The sequence below is a fragment of the Notechis scutatus genome, chromosome 5 (assembly GCF_049901735.1).
Source record: "Notechis scutatus isolate UNSWTSFEM ecotype Mainland chromosome 5, rNotScu1.2, whole genome shotgun sequence".
In the NCBI taxonomy this organism is placed as follows: Eukaryota; Metazoa; Chordata; class Lepidosauria; order Squamata; family Elapidae; genus Notechis; species Notechis scutatus.
The window spans coordinates 53,280,064-53,297,767 of NC_142013.1; positions in this window are offsets into that span (position 1 = coordinate 53,280,064).

A 17,704-nucleotide genomic window follows, 5' to 3' on the forward strand; every position below is an offset into this window, starting at 1 on the left:
AATGTGTGATCTGTCTACAAGAATAACTCAAACAACAGCTGACAGGTATAGCATGAGGGTTTCTCTGTAAAGCAACAAAACTGAAGCCAGTCCTCATTCCCACTTCCATATACAGATCTCTTCCTACATGTACACCCTCACACCCACGCACGCACACACACACACCTTAATCTGGCCATTGCTGTTCAGGCTGATTGAGGCTTGAACAAGGATTGGATGCTTTCAGTCGTGGGATTCAAATAATTTAACAACCGGTTCTCTGCCCTAATGATTTCTTCCAACAACCAGTTCACCAAACTGCTCAGAAAGTTAACAACCGGTTCTCCCGAAGTGGTGCGAACTGGCTGAATACCACCACTGGATGTTTTCCATACAAACTTCCACGACCATAGAGATGTGAAAATGTGCAGAGGTGGTAAACTAATCTCAGATCTTGCAGTGTCCATAGGTGGCAGACTAATCCCAGCTCTTCATTTAACTGTGATGTGGACTGATCAGTAAAGTATTCAGATTGCATTCAGAGCAAAATTCTTTTGGCTTGTGCCCTCCTTAAAAAGGAAAACACTATTTTTACACTGAAACATCTAAGAACAAACAAGCTGCCTTGGGTATGGGTTGGGCTAGACTGGGTTGGGTTGGGCTGGACTGGGGTAAATTGAAGATGAGATTGATATTGAGATTAGATTAGATTAGATGATGAAGGACATAGCAGAACCAAGCTGGCTGGGCCACAATCAAGTGCACGTGGAAAAGCATTTTAAAAATGACAAATTACTGTTACTGCCACTTCAAAGTAAAGAATAGGAGGTGGCACAGTGTAGATGTATGCACAAATATATCACTATGTCCTTTACTGTTGTGAGAGCCTTGACAATAACCAAACAATGCCACATCTGGTGATACAGAATTGTTAGTGACCACATAGGTTATCTGCTGTAATGGGCCAAATCCATTGTGTGCCAAGCCTCACGTGAGCAACCTCAATGGTTCCGGTGCATGCTAGGTCTCACGTAGGCTGAAAACAGACACCAGGAACAAGACCATAAAACACGTCACAAGGGCAGTTAACTGAAATGCAGTTTGGTTTGCTAGTTTAAATTTACCATGGCATTGTTATTGGAAGATGCGATGCATCCACTAACATTCCTACGCATGTAACATAATGATTGGATAAACTCACCCCCTTTGTGTGTTCCCAATAAAAGGAGTTCCCCAAACCCTGATCGGGGCAGCTCACCCAAGATAGAACTTGCGTTAGTGTCTTTCTTGATGCATTCGGCCACCCAGTGGGCAGCCTTCCAAATGCGGAGCAAAACCGCAGTTATCTAATATAACCTTCTCCCTGTGTAGAAAACCTAGTAAACTATCTATGAGAAATGGCAATGCAGCATCTTCTTAAATCCTCCACAACCTACAATGACTTCTTGGGGAGCAATAGCAGACTGCATTGGCAATGATAGCAATGGAACAATGAGCTGGTGAACACACTGCTGCCTCAAAATTCCACTCTGAATAAAGAAGAGGATCTTGTGACCCATAGGTACACCACACTGTTGAAGTTCTTTTATTATTTTAATTGCTTTTCTTTGAACTCACTCTAGCCTGTCAACATCCCCCTAGAAATGTAGAAATATGCCAGGTGTGGTCTCAGCTTTGCAGAATGAGAGGAATAATGATGTCAGATGTCTTCGATACTTTAGAACTGCATTAGATATTCTAGCACAAGATTTCCCAAACTCTGAGGTGTAGCTAAACCAAACTCTGAGGCGTAGCTCCCTTGTGGAGGTGCAGACTGAATCCAGAGGAGGTGTGAATTTTGGTTACATTGTTATAATAAATGCACTTTTCCCAAAGATGACACTAAGGGGAAGCGTGATGGCAAACAATTTAGGAAGTCTGTGCTAGCAACTTTCTTACATGCTGATTGATATTAAATTTACTGTAAAAGTCAAGTCCTTCTTAGATATAATATTTCCAAGCCATGAATCAGAATATCTTGTATATTTCCAATATTTCCTCCTAAATGCAACAACCAGCATTTTTCTTTATTAAAAGACATCTTGTTCCTTTCAGCTAAGCTATCTAAATGAGTGCTAGAACTATGCTACACACACAAAAATAATTTAAATCAGGAAACAATTAATGTCTACCAGCTGCCAAATGATTATTGGTTTTGACACCATTGAATGTATTGCAGGCTTTTTGATACTTTGATAAGAAAGGCTGCGCATGGCTATATTTTTTACCGTTTTTTCTTTTTATATTACTATCTGGAGTTATTTTCACTCAAGCACCATGGCTACTTTTACAGCTACTTGTCAGCCATAAGGACAGAATTGAATTCTATGTCAGCACTGCCATTCCATTGAAGCAATAATTGAGGGTGATGCTCATTTACTAATGTTCCCTTCCAAATTATCCACTGTGTGCCTGTAATCTTTCAGCCAGACTATTTCTGAACACAGATTTATTGCTCTTTCAGAACAGTATTAGAGTCATGATCAGAAATAGCCCAACTGATAGGTCATAGGTGAGGAACAGTTTTACCTCAGTAGTTAGTTATCTTGAGGGGGGCTATATATACTGTTCTAATCATGAAACTGCTTTCATCCAGCCTTGCACAACACATATTAAGGTTCTTCAACTAGCATATTTGGACTGATAGATATTATTCTGGCCATCTGGCTTTGCCCCGTGCCAATGCAGCCCTACTTTTAGGTTAAATGAGGCAGCTTTTTTAGATGTTAGAGTTGGGGCTGGGGTGTCAAGAGTCGCATAGCTATTCCTTCTGGATTTGTACAACAGGCTTAAGATCAGAGTGTGCAAGTAACTTTTTGTATAAATAATTTCTCTTGAAAGCAGGCAAGGCAACATATGCACTGACTCATGTGAATAATTAAATTTTACAATATCTCTGAACAAACTTCAATTCTTTGGAGCTTGATGACCGGTATAACCAGGTTTTTTTGGGTGAGGGGGGGAAGAGGCAGATGCCATTACAGCTTGGATTATAATTGCTCTACCAAATAAAATAAAAAATAAAATAAAATTTTAAAAAGTTCCTTTAAAAAATATTATGAATTTTGAGGTAGAAAGAGAGAGCAGTATCATTTTTGCTCCATCTATCCAGAAGTAAGGGTTTCCAAAGCCAAATCCCAAATAAGTTCTAATTCCTTTAAAAAATTAGGAATTAAAAATTCTGATGTGTTGCTTAATTTGAAAACTGAGGAAATGGTGTGCTGTTCAGTTCTTCTAAGAAATCTAGTGAGATACAATGGTTAAAGTGCTGAATTACAACCAAAGGGTCCTAGGATCAAGTCCATGTTCGATTAACAAAGTTCTGGGTTGGTGAGAAGACAACTTGTCTCACAAATTTATTAAGGTGGAGAAATATTGCAGGAATGAGTGTGATGCACACTACCCCAAGAGCTCAAGAAGGAAAGATGGGATCTAAATCCAGTGAATGAATGAAACATCAATCAATCAATCATCCAGCAAAAATTGTACCCCAACTTATTAAAAAGAGAATCTGACTCACAAGTATGAAAAGCAGAAAACTTGTTTAAAAGAAATGAATTGAATTGTGGGACTTTTCTTTTTACCTCAGCAGCCATGTCTTTGAAATTCAGAACATTCTTCCATCCAAAGATTACAACTAAAATACAATGGAAGTTTGATGAGAGATAAGTGATGACAGCAGTTTAAAATGTCAAAGTTAACTGAGAAGGGTGGAGAATTGTTTTTTTAAGACAAAGTCACAAAAAGTAAGATGCCTAAATTCACTGATGATTTGGCCAATATAAAAGTATTTCAAAAACAGGTACATTAGTGGCATAACAAAATGCATGTGAATCAAGCTGTTCAGACATACTGCAGAAAAATCCTTTATTTGTTTAAAGGAAATGCTACCACAATGGCTGAGCTTGCTTCAGCAAGCATGGCTTAATGTTTAATAATACCCAGATCTTTTAATTATTATTTTAAATGGAGATTTCCCTCTTCTGAACAGATGTTTGAACAGATGTTCTGCAGTGCCAGTTTTGCTATGCTAAATTTACTTTACTAGAAGAAATTCTGTAGGGAGCATATTTTGGATTTTTTTTCTTGTTTAATTGCTAGTTATTCTCATTATATGAAAGAATGATAAAAATGGCTTTAAAAAGACAACTGGAACCAACTACAAGAATGCTATCAAATAGAATGGGAAGTCCTTAAGAATAAATATTTATTTGAATTTCTCAAGTGAGTAGAGTAATCAGAAGCCTTGAGACGGTATCTTTTAAGAACTGACACTATTAATACCACATCACATTCAAGCAATGGCAGGATTCACACATCCTTGTGGGCTAAAAGAGTACACGATGAGGTGAAAAATGGCTGAAGTGGCTAAAATGAGAAACAAAGCAAAACTGAAAACGTGAATCCTTCTGTCACTAGAAGCATATCAGTGGCATAACCTCCTCATTTGATGCCTAAGACCAGTCAAATAAAGTCTTCTTTTGTTTGGTTTAGGTTTTTTTTACATATTTATGTTCCTTTAAACTGCTTGTGAGTTTATGTCAGTAATCTACACTATATTTCTGTTTCAGTATTGTGGTTCCAAGAAAATATCTGGTGTCTTTTAAAGTATGCTTCATACCCAAAATTCCAGTCACTCGAACACATTGGAAAAGTGCCAGGCTGAAAAAGACTATTTGGCAAATGGGATGGAGGGTGGGATTGGGTGAGGTGAAGAAATAATGCAGTAATTTTATTCTGCCTGTAAACCACCTAGAAATGCTAATTGTCACAGAAAGGCTGCAGCATACATTTAAACATAAAGTTATGGTGGAGGGCTGCAGCTGTATTTTCCAAAAGGAACCTGGCAGATATAATATCAATCATATATAAAGAAAACTTTATCCATATGTATGAATTTGCTTCACCATGTATGCCACTGGAATCCAGCTGTTAACTGCTTCCTGCTGTCTTATTGCCAAATTTTGCTGGCATGATTTCAATTGCTATTAAGGAGGCCTGAAGCAATAGATTAAGCTCTTATGAGAGAAAAGCCCAGTGTACAGTTTTAGTTTGTTTTCCATTGTCAGTCTAAAATAAACATAATCCAAACCCTGCATCTCTCTTTCATAATGGGAATTGTAGGAAAATGCTTGCTACCTGAGATAAAGTTTCTGTAAATCGGTGAAGCAAACAGGCCATGTGGATTATGTTGCATTCAGAGCTGATCCCTGCTTTTGTAACACATACTAAACAGCAAAATGCAGGAGATGAGGGTTTAATAAAGCTCAACCTTTCAGCTGCACACACAGCCAATAAAGATTTGAGCATCCTGGGCATGATCAGCATACTAATAGCAGCCTGAAGAAATCCTCAAGCTTGGCCGTTTTGAATAGCAAACCAAATCTTTTTAGAAGCCAAAGCGAGTACTTACTAAATTTTCCCTGTGCACACCTGTAGCAGGAGGGATATGTATATCTGTGCTTTAATGTGAAATTCCTTGTTGATATTTGATATTAAATATCAAATATGAATGAAACAATGAGTTTTATTAAACGTTAAAGCATTTCAAAAAATGTCTACATAGCCTGCTTAATATTAGGCAACGAAGAGTAGATAAGATCAACACTTCAATGTCTATGGAGATTCTTAGTCATCCAGGTCATAGTTGTCCCAAAGGTGCTTTTTCAAGACACAGGCCACTCTTTCGAAGACAGCAAAGTCCACATTTTGCACAGAGACGGCCACTGGTTTGAAAGCTGTCTGCAAGGAGTATAAATCCTTCCATTCCCCACCATCCAATCAGAGCTGAAGAAGCTTCTTGAATGAGAAGCAAAGCATCTTCAAATAAAAACCAGAAAGTCCAGTTGCCTTTTGAAAAAGCACTGTTGGGATTAACACTTCAATTATTTGTGAAAGGCTTTCTAAAAGGAATCATAGAATGGGAACTGACGTTGTGGCTGAGCCAAAACATGGCAGCATTAAATAAGGTAGCAGGACCAAGGACTTCATAACTCTCCTGTTTGGGGGGAACAAACAGGGGTGGGATTCAACTGGTGTTACAACCGGTTCGGTGATTATGTTTTGTGCATGTAATACAACTTAAGCTGTGCCGCCCGGACAGCTGATAAGTGCCGTGCGCGGGTGCGCAGCGTCTGAAAAACCACTTTTTTCCTGCTTTTTCAACCTCAGCTGTGCCGCGCAAAGCAGCTGAGGTTGAAAAAGCAGGAAATAAAGGTCAGGTAAGAGCCCGGGCAGGCAGGTGGGCCACAACAGCAGCAGACACAGAACCGGTTCGGTGTCTGCTGCTTTTCAGAGCTACCGGTTCTACAGAGCCAGACAGAACCGGTAGCTCCCATCCCTGGGCACAAAGAAGAGCCTAATAGAATTTCTAATCCCCACTCAGTGTTGCTAAATTGCTGTATGTAGTTTGATTTCCTGGGAAACAGCTTTGTCCATGAGCTGGAACATTAGTCATTACCATAATGATTGGTCATTACTATAACATTTAGCCATTACCATAATTCCCACTATAATCTGCTTCCCCAATTATTATATATCCTATGTAATTATTAAATAGGAGAGAAAGGATAGGAAGTTTTAATAGTGGTTATTTAATATCATCAGAGGTAGGCAGGGGTCTCATATGAGACAGTACATTACAAAGCCCTCCCTGCAGTTTATACTGTCCTGTAAACTGTATATATTACTTGGTGGAGCATCATGCTTTATTGGTCTCTTTTAGAGCTTAGAAATGTTTTCAAAGAATAATGCAATAATATTTCTTTTCTAAAACAAAATGTCAAGATACAATTAAATATTTAAATAAACATGATGATTTTCTCAGAAAAAATACTTTAGATATCTCACTTAGTAAGTCATAGTTTCTCTTTACTTTCTTAAAACAATCAGGAAATAAACCTTGCAACATTTTATTCCACCATAAAATATCTTTTATCTAATCTATTCAATGCTGAAACAAATACCTTTTTTTTACTCATTCTAAGGCAGGCGTCGCCAACATTTTGGACCTCAGGGACCACCAAACTCATAATTTTAAATCCCAAGAGACCCTGGGAAAATCCCAAAAAAAGTCTGCAGGAAAATTCCCACCCTGTTTTCCTACAAATCTATCATTCTTTATTTGGAAGCGCAGGATACTCTCTCCAGCTCTGTTCTCAGGGGGAGAGGGAGAGAGACTTTTGGCTTCATGCAAGGAAAGCAGCAGAAGCAGCAAAAGTCTTTCTTTCTCTCAAACTCCACCAGCAATGAGTCTTTGTGAGACTTGTTGCGCTGGCGCAACCTCTTGGAGCAGGAAGCTTTGCAGTGTCCCAAAGACTCATTTCTGGTGGAGTTTGGGGGAGAGAAAGAAAAACCTTTGCTGCTTTCCTTGTGTGCAGCCAAAAGCAGAAGAAGAAAGGAGTGGAAAGAAGCAGTCCAGTGGCCAGGTCAGGGGCGTGGGGTGAGTGGGGCAAGTTCCCCCCCTCCGCCCTTTCCCTCCTCTCCTCACTACCTCATGTTGTTCGCAATGCAAGCAACGTAAGTCTTGTGTTCCCACAGGCCATGTGGGCGGCGCAGCCTTGTGTTCTAACGCAGCCTGGATTAATTGTTTTGGGGGGTGCTTTGGGAGTGACATTTCTCTGCGGACCACCAAAATTTTCTTGCAGACCACCAGTGGTCCCTGGCCCACTGGTTGGTGACCACCGTACTAAGGTGCATCCAACAGGAAATGGAAGAGTCTAATATCCAGCTGGAACCTGATATCCTCATGGAAATTTGAGAAATGAAGTATCTAAACAGTTTTCCCACTATACAATATTCTTTTAGGAATGCCATAGTTGTTACTGAATCACTGCAGTTGTTTAGTTAATAACATGGTTGTTAAGTGAACTGAAATAAAATTGTGATACAAAAATAAAATTGTGATACAATAGTCACATCACAATTTTAAAATGCCAAAATCTCCAAAACTCCTTTACCCATGCCATTAGCTCTTCAAATAGACCAAATCCAGACACCAAAAACTTGCAGGTTAATACTACTTTTACCAGAGTTTACTAACAAAATTATGCAAATCTTTATCTTCATGAGAACTTGGGAGGGACAGATCTGGGGATGCTATGTCAAATTATATTTCTACTCAAGACCCAGATTTCTTTTATCTGACTATTATCTTGTCTGCAGTTTTTCCTCTTGTTCCTCAATGTTATTCCTTCTTCCCATTCCACACACACTTTGAGGGAGATGGGCAATTCAAAAATGTGAAATATAAATAAAATAAATAAAGATTCTTGATCTACAAAGTAATAATTACTCCAAAAAAGCAATTAATGGTATATTTGGCCACAGAAAATTGGCCACCCATGTAACCTGAAACTCACTAGCAAAGTGAGGAGGGTGATTTCACAACAATTTCTCACTCTGTTGATAGTGTAAACAGTTCTGGCTGAATTATCCATTTATGTCCAAAAAATAGAATTAATATTAAAAAAAAAAAACTTACATGAGAAGGTCTTCTTTTGTTCTTAGTATATGTGATTAATTTAGTAAGTTATTGCTACCAGGTTACTAAAGTTCAATATGTAGATATTATTCCAATTATTAAAAAAGGAAATATGCTTAAAGTTCACAACAAGATTGGCAAATGACATGGATGGTAACATAAATATTTGAGGTTTACATTATTCATGATTCTTATATCTTTGTTCTCAAGATGGCTGACAATTTTTCAACCACTGAACAATCTATTTACAATAGTTAAACATTTTGTCGTTATATCTCAGAATCCATCTCTTGCCAACTCGGGTATTATAGAGTTACTCATTACAATGTTAATGGCTTCTGTCAGGATTTATTGATTTTGATGTCAGCTCCTCTCTAAATACTTCATTGGTGGGTTTTAAAATCATATTTGTACCAATAAATATGATAAATGCTCAGCAAGAATGATCACTACTTAAAGCTACAGGGCTGCTATATTAAAACTGAAAAAAGTTTTCATACACAGTCATAAACCATCTGAAATAAGAACTAATTAAATTGTAGCTCTTAAGTGACATACATCCCATCTTTGATAAGGTTACTTTTTAATGTCAAAGTAATTATCAATAGATATGGTAAAGTCAATAAATAGTTTCACCTATTTGTTGCAAAGTTTGCATACTTTCATGGCATGTTCTTTTCAGACTTTTAAAAAGAGATTAACATTAAAACTTTAAATTAAATTATTTAGTATATTAAAAGATGGAGCTTTATAATAACATAGTAAGAAATGTAGACACAGCTATACGCTATCTCACTTTTACTAGCGTATATTATCAAACAGTTTCCAATAGTAACAGGAAGAAGACAGCAAGCAAGTGTGGTGAAGTTTACAAAGATTTACACTGAGAAGAATGAACATTTTACTATTCAGTGTTTGCCTCTTACTTCTGCATATACAATGTGATCAACAATTCTCTAGATCAATTGCTTTTTTCAAACAAAATAACATTAAAAATAAATACTTCTGGTATACCACCCATTGGCATATAGCAATAACAGTAACAATTAAGCAATAACTTTGAAATGTCATGATCAACGATTATAAATTATAAAATGAATTGTTAAAGTGTTTCCTGTTCTGCATGACTTTAGGATCAATTACATGGTTGAATGTTCACTAATTTAGAAAATGAAGTATCAGTAAACAGGGTATCAGTCACTCATTCACTTTCTCTCTTTTACTAGCAGCATAGAAATATCTTGATAGGATTTTCACATTCTTATTTTAAGAAAATGTGGACATTGTCATTTTATAATTTTGAGACCACAATTTTTGCCATTTCTCTGAATCAATCCCATATCCAAAAATTTTCCCCCAAGTAATCATTGTTTCTTTGACTTGTTCTTCTTCTAGCTTAATTTCTAATAAATATCCATACAATTTTTTAATCACCTTTTCATCAGTACCTGTCAAGATCTTATCTAAATCAGTCAATTTATCATAGAAACCTTCTGTTTTAGAATCTGTATCATATCTAGAATGTATTTGCGCATATGAAAACCAATTCATCTTTATACCTTGTTCCTCTAGTTTTGCATAGATTTAAGTTCACCCTTTTCATTCAATATTTCACCATATCTAACTGTTTGTTGCTTTTTATATATTATAGGATAAGAAAATGCTTCAATAGTTGATAGCCAGACTGGAATTTTCAAATAACATTGCCTTTTAGTCTTCTCCCAATTTAACCACAGAGACTCCCGTATATAATGTCTTTTAAAGTACCCCTGTGTTTTAGTTCCCTTGTACCATAGGAAGGCATGCCACCCCAACAACAGATCATGTTCTTCTAATGTCAACAATCTATATTTCTTAATGTTATCCATTCCTTAACCCACATCAGATTTGTAGCTTGATAATACAACTCCCAATTAGGCAAACCAAATCCTCCTCTTATTCTAGCTTCTTGCAAGAGTTTTAGTTTTATTCTCACTTTCTTACCTTGCCATATATATTTCAACACAATTTTATTTAAATCTTCAAAGTAATCTTTTCCAAGCCTAATTGGAATTGTTTGGAACAAATATAAAATTCTGGGTAATATATTCATCTTGATTGTTGATATTCTCCCTATTAATGACAGTTGTAAATTTTCCCATTTCGCCAAATCTAGCGCTATCTGCTGCTTAAGTTTGATATAATTATTCTTTTAGTGTACTACATCTTGCTGTCAAATGTATTCCCAAGTACTTGATCTTATTCATGACCTGAATTTTCAATAGATCTGCCAATTCTTCCTTTTGTCTTGATAGCATATTCTTTGTCAAGATCTTTGTCTTATCTTTATTTATTTTCAAACCAGCCACCTTTCCATATGCCTCTATCTTTTCTATCAATTTTGATGCTGTTTCTAATGGATCTTCTAAAATGAAAACCACATCCTCCGCAAATGCTTGCAATTTAAATTCTTCCTTTTTAATTTTCATCCCTTTTATATCCTTTTCTTCTCTAATGTTTTTATATAGCACTTCCAAAGTTAACCCAAAAACAGAGGTGACAGTGGGCAGCCTTGTCTTGTTCCTTTTCTTATGTCAATACAATCAGTCAATTCTCCCTCTATCATTACCTTTGCCGTTTGCTTATGATATATAGCTTCTATTGCATGGATAAATTTTTTATCCAAGTCCATCTGCTCCAACTGTAATAACATAAATTGCCCATTCACATTGTTGAAGGCCTTCTGTGCATCTAAAAATATAAAAGCCATTTGTTTTTCAGGATGTGCCTCATAATATTACAAAGTATCCAAAATTATTCTCATATTGTCTTTAATTTGTCTCTTTGGCAGGAATCCATTTTGATCAGGATGAATAAAATTATTTAAGTATTTTTTAAGTCTTTCTGCCAATATTGAAGCAAAGATTTTATAATCTGAGTTTAATAGGGAAATAGGTCTATAGGTCTTGATTTGTAGTGGGTCGGTGTCCTCCTTTGGGACAAGTGTAATATAAGCTTCTGACCATGATTTGGGTATCCTCTTCTTTGACATAACTTCATTCATAATTTCTAACAATGGGAGATTCAACGATTCTTGTAATGTCTTATAAAATTCTGCTGGAAGTCCATCTGGACCTGGTGTCTTTCCATTATTTTGCTTCTTAAGTGCTTCAGTTAACTCCACCATCGTTATATTGCTTTCTAACATTATTCAATCTCTTTAGGTATCTGGGGTAAGTTAGCATTCTGTAAGTACTGTTTAACTCTTTCATCATCAATATTCTCTTGTGTGTATAGTTTCCCATAATAACCTTGTATGATTTTCTTCTTCTCTTTACTTCCATAGCAAGCTTGTGTTTCCTGTTCTGCATGACTTTAGGATCAATTACATGGTTGAATGTTCACTAATTTAGAAAATGAAGTATGAGTAAACAGGGTATCAGTCACTTATTCACTTTCTCTCTTTTACTAGCAGCATAGAAATATCTTGATAGGATTTTCATATTCTTATTTTAAGAAAATGTGGACAATATCAAGCTGATGGAAGTCCTTTTAATTGCTTTGTATTAAAACTAACATATGGGATGCACTGAAAAAAATCCTTTTTTCACACCCAATAAGACTAAAGGTCAAAATCAGTTTCCAATGGGCACTGAAGACAGATTGGCAAATATGTAGAGGGAACCTAGCAGTGAAATTGACTGCAAAACTATGAAAGTTTTGTCAGGACAGGACCAGAGTCTGTACTCTGTAAATGAAGTTGTTTATTGTGTAAATTGGTTGTATAACCAATGTATGCAAGTGGAAAAGCAATGCTAATCCATAGTGCATCTAGGAAGTACAGAGATCAGTCACAGTCTGAAGGGATAGAACAAGGCGAAGCTATAAAGTTTTTGAAGTCGGCTAGACACATGAAGAGGTGCCATGGCTGGTCAAAGCAACACTATTGTCCAAAGTTCAAAGTCACATTTAGCTGATGATACACACTCCCTCTTAAATCAGCATGTCACACTGTCAAATGCTAATGTGTTACCAAGTGCATATTCTATCATATGTGTAATTAATGTTACCAAATAATTAATTATAAAAGAGATAATAATTGTAAGGCTGCCTACTTAGATGTAGGTCCCACCGAATATCCAGAGCCTTACGGATACATAATGTCATTTACATTAAGCAGTGTAATGTGAAAATGCCTTCGTCCGTCTTGTCAAAGAGCCTTTTGAAAACTAGCCCTGTTTTCTGTTTATTAATCTTCATTCTTATTCATAGGACAACATAATGCTTCTTTCAGACTGTTTCAATGCCTCTTAAAACAGAATTTCTTTGTGTACAGTTGTAAAAATAAACTACTTAGTGTATATATTTAGCAAGCAGAGAAAAAAAGAGAGAATCAATGTACACATTTGGGATATTCTTTTTTCAAGAATTGCCGACATTAGACAGTCACTACTTAGCATTCATACCCAAGCAATCATTCTGGTTGTAATGAATAAGATGTCATATATTCATGATTAATGTGGTTTATGTATTTGTTGGACATTAAAGGGAGCTTCAAGGGAGGTTTAAGTCAGAAATGGATGCATTCCCATTCCTGAGAAGACACTGTTAAAATACTCTGAAGTCTAGCCAACTTTTGAATTGATTCTTTTCCCTATCTAATCATCTATAAATGTATCAAAGACTACTGGAAGGGGGATTGTAGCCCTGTCCATAGAGCAGTTGTTCTTTGTCAAGGAACACGCTTTCTGAGGTATTTAGCTCTCAGGAAAGCCATGTCATTATCAACCTTTTGAAATTTCAATTTTGAATAAAATGGATGTCACAATTGCCCCTAGCAGTCATTTGAATTACAGTTGCCCCAGGGGTGGGATTCATTTTTTTTAACAACCAGTTCTGTGGGTGTGGCTTAGTTGGTGGGGGTGGCTTGGTGGTCATGTAACTGGCTGGGTGTGGCCAACTCAATATCACTCACATCGAGGCACGCATCTCCTCGCATGGCCTCTCGTGACTGTGGGGATACTGCAACAGTCGTGTGAAAAATGGTCATAAGTCACTTTTTTCAGTGCCATTGTAACTTTGGTCACTCCACACAAGCAAAGTACCAGCAAAGAAGGGGAAAAAAACTCCAGAGAGGTTCCTGAGAAAGAAAGTCTAGTCCTGCCAAGAATGTAATAAGGCTTAACGGAGAGGCAGTTTCTGTAAGCAACACCAGAATGTTTCCTTCCTGCCTTCCTTACAGGATTAAGCAGGTAATTTCTTCTAACAACTGGTTCTCTGAACTGCTTAGAATGTTAACAACCGGTTCTAGCGAATAGGTGCGAACCTGTAGAATCCCACCCCTGAGTTGCCCTGCTCCTTTCCAATCATTACAAAGAAGCTAAATGATTTAATTTTATGGCCATGGTTTTGTTTTATAGGCATGGTTTTGTTTTCAGGCAGGGTTTTTAGATTTACTGTTTATGAACTGATATGCTTCTTCTTTTTGCATTGCTTGGTATATTTTATGTGGGTATTTTTATAATGGTTGTGGTTTATCCTGATTTTGTCCATTTTATATTTATTCAGAATTAGTTTGCTGCTTTGACTTTTTATTATTTCCACTGTTTGTACCTACTGTGGCAGCTTTAAGTATACCTGACTGGTCTTGTTCTGTATGATTTTCCCTCTTCGTATGTGATTGTTCAGCTTTTTATTTTGCATCTTATAGTAAAGAATACTGTTAACAAAGAATAGCATAAGCATTATCATTTTACTCTCCAAATAATATGGTAGAATTCTATTTTCTTCTCCCCTATCCTGTTGGAAGCCTGGTGAGGACTTGTTCTGTTCAGTTGTGGATGAAGTTACAGGTATGATAAGATCTGAGAAAACAAAGGGCTAATGAAGAGAACAACCATCAGGGAAAAAAATAGCCGAAATGGAAATTGGCTGATGACCACGGAGAGTCATGGGACCCATGTTTTCTAAAACATAATCTGATTCAACTCCAAGTTAATGGATGACAAAACTTTGCAGATTTTACATATTTTTAAGCTGTGATGTTATTGTGTTGCTTAGCAAGGGAATTGCTTCTTGAAAAGTAGGGCACCTAATGAAGACTAAAGGCTGTGTCACTCATGGACTAGTTGAGGCCAACATCATGGAAATAAGATGTTTAGTGGTACAGGCAACAAAACGTTAGCAAACCAGAAGATGTAATCTTTAGGCAGGATTTGCTCTATCACCTGAAAATCAACAGTTGGATTTGTTTTTGTGATTATAGATACAGTCGAAGCCACAACACTGTCAATTGAAGAATGACTAAAATTAAAGAATATTTATGACGTTTGGCCTAATCAGATCCATCCTACCTAACTGAATTAGTTAGGACTTTCTGAGTACATTGTTTGAAGACTTGTGATATTGAGAAACCTAACATTTTGGAAAAATTTCTTTTAAAAATCTTTATCTCTTAATTTTTACATGATACAATGTGCAGGCCTTCATTAAAGTTAATTTGTTTGAGCTGCCTGCTATTCTATAAGAAATAGGAAGTATATTTTTGAAAAATGTAACAGATTGCTTTCCTTTATAATGCTTCAGGAATTGAATACATAGAAGGCTGAATTGCTCTGTGTGACCTTGGAATGCAAAATGATTTAGTTATTGTGTTAATGATATACCGAATGGTTTTACTGAGAATCATCAGCCTGTTGTCACACAAAAGGAAATAATTATTCTAATATTTGGTCAGTTTGCAGCATGGAGTAAACACAAACCATTGTTTGAATAGCAAATTATTCTTGGCTTAGCAATAAAATGTATTAATAGAATAACAGAGTTGGAAGGGACATTGGAAGTCTTGCAGTCCAACCCCTTGCTCAAAAGTGGACCTAACCCATACCATTTCAGACAAATGGCTGTCTAGTCTCTTCTTAAAAACCTCCAGTGATGAAACACCCACAACTTCTAAAGGAAAGCTGTTCCACTGGTTAATTGTTCTCACTGTTAAGAAATTTCTCCTCAGTTCTAGGTTACTTCTTTCCTTTCATTCTCTCCATTCATTTCTTGTCTTGCCTTCTGGTGCTTTGGAAAATAGGTTGACCCCCTCTGCTTTGTGGTAGTCCCTCAAATATTGGAACACTGTATCATGTCACCATCTAGTCTTTCTTTTCACTAGGCTAGACAAGCCCAATTTCTGTAACTGTTCTTCATGTTTTAGCCTCCAGTCCCATAATCATTTTTGTTGCTCTTTTCTGAACTCTTTCCAGAGTCTGTACTTTATTCCCTTAGGAAACAACATCATCATCATCAGTTGAATTTTAGTTGAATTTTATATGGTTTGTTTAAATAGGTTTCATAATTTGTATAATTTTAAGAAAAAAACAGCCTGCAGATTATCAGATTATTATCATTCCAATCTATATTGAGATACAGTTTAATATCCATTTATTTGCTAAGCATCTGCTGATTTTACTCAAGTCATAAAGTTCTTAAAGCTTATGAAAAATTTAAAATGTATATAGGTAGACTACATTTTTCAGCTAAATCAGTGATGAAGATCTCCAAAATTCATTTTGGAACATTTACATTCAAAGAAAGTGTCGTGATCAAAATTTGCTTGTTTCTAGAAATTGCATTATTAGGACCACACAAGCATTCCCCATATTATAATTTTCTGCTAAAAGATGTGACAAATACCACCTATCTTCTAAAAATAGGAGACCACAGATATTTTCAAAAAGGATTTAGCACATAGCAGAAAATTAAGGTAGAGTAATGAGCATGGAAAGTTTATAATCTGTTATTTATAATACTGATTTATTTTCTATTTTCCATATTTCTGAAAGTCAAAGGAATATTCATGCTTTCCTCCTTTCTTTTTCCTCATAATTCCTTAAATAAGTTTGAATGATTCAATTATTACATCACACTGGTTCTCTGTTATAATCACAGGTGTTAAGTTTAGGGAAACTTCTTAAAATTAAAGAACATTAATTATATTTTACCTTATCTATAAGAAAAGTATTTCATCATAACTGATAGCTTTTAATGTCCAGGAAGATTCTTGTCATTTTTAAAACAAATATGTGTATTTAAATTTCTGGTAGCCAGAATGACTTTTTGGACAAGGATTTATATCTCATGCCAGTCACCTGACTTTGGGCTGATTTCAGTATTTTTCAATGATATTGAAATAGGCTGATTTTTTAAATTGCAATCCTTGGCTCCCATAAAGATCATCAAGACCATTTTAGGAATGGAAGAGTTTGAACGCTGGTCTGGTACAGTGTTTGTTCATAACACTAGATCGGACCTGGTAGTTTCTAGACACATTGGGACTGCAATTAGCAGAAATCTCCTCAGCAACTAGAATCCCCAAATATCCTAGAGCTGATAGGTTGAAGAAAGTTCCACTAGATGTTTGTTTCCATTTTATAACGGTGGTCATGAATACATTTCTTCTAAACTTAAGATTTTATTTTTTAAAAATATTATAGAATACACTACAAAATTCTGTAGACAAAGATATTAAAAAATAATTTAGCTAGCATAGCAGCTTTTAAAGGGGTCCATCAAAGCTTAAATGAATTAATTCATTATTGATGACCATGGATTCATGCCAAATCCAACTACATTAACGACTAAACAATGGCATAAAATTGTCATGTTTAAATCATGATTTTTTTAAAAGTTGTGAAGCTTAGCTTTATTTAAAATATTTCCAGAGTTCCTATTACAACCATTACATAATGCCTCATGGCAATAATAAATTGAGAAGGGAAAATTGTATTAAAAAGCCTGTATTCCTTTAAGAACAATTATTCATTTCCATTAGATTACTCCCAGTGTACATTCAAGCTAAAGACAACGAAAGACACTCACCAAACATCATTTAGAAAAATACTTATTTGACTTTCATGGTGTTCAAGGGTTTTCAGGCAACTGGAACAAAAATACTCTAGTGTATGCTTTTTCAAACTAAATGTCACTTATTTCTTTGGCACGGAAATTTCTCCCTTGTGATTGATACATTAACTCTGCTTTTCTCAAGGAAGGCCTTCACCTTTTAAACTATCTGCTCCTGCTCAGGGGGGAAAATTCAGCTTGAATGAGCTAAACTAATGTTTACTCAAGATAGTTAATATTAATGTGCTATTCTGTAATACTTTCAGAATATTCATCATGAATCAGCCTAATTGAAACAATCAAACTATTCAAAACAGATAGCCGTATTCTGAC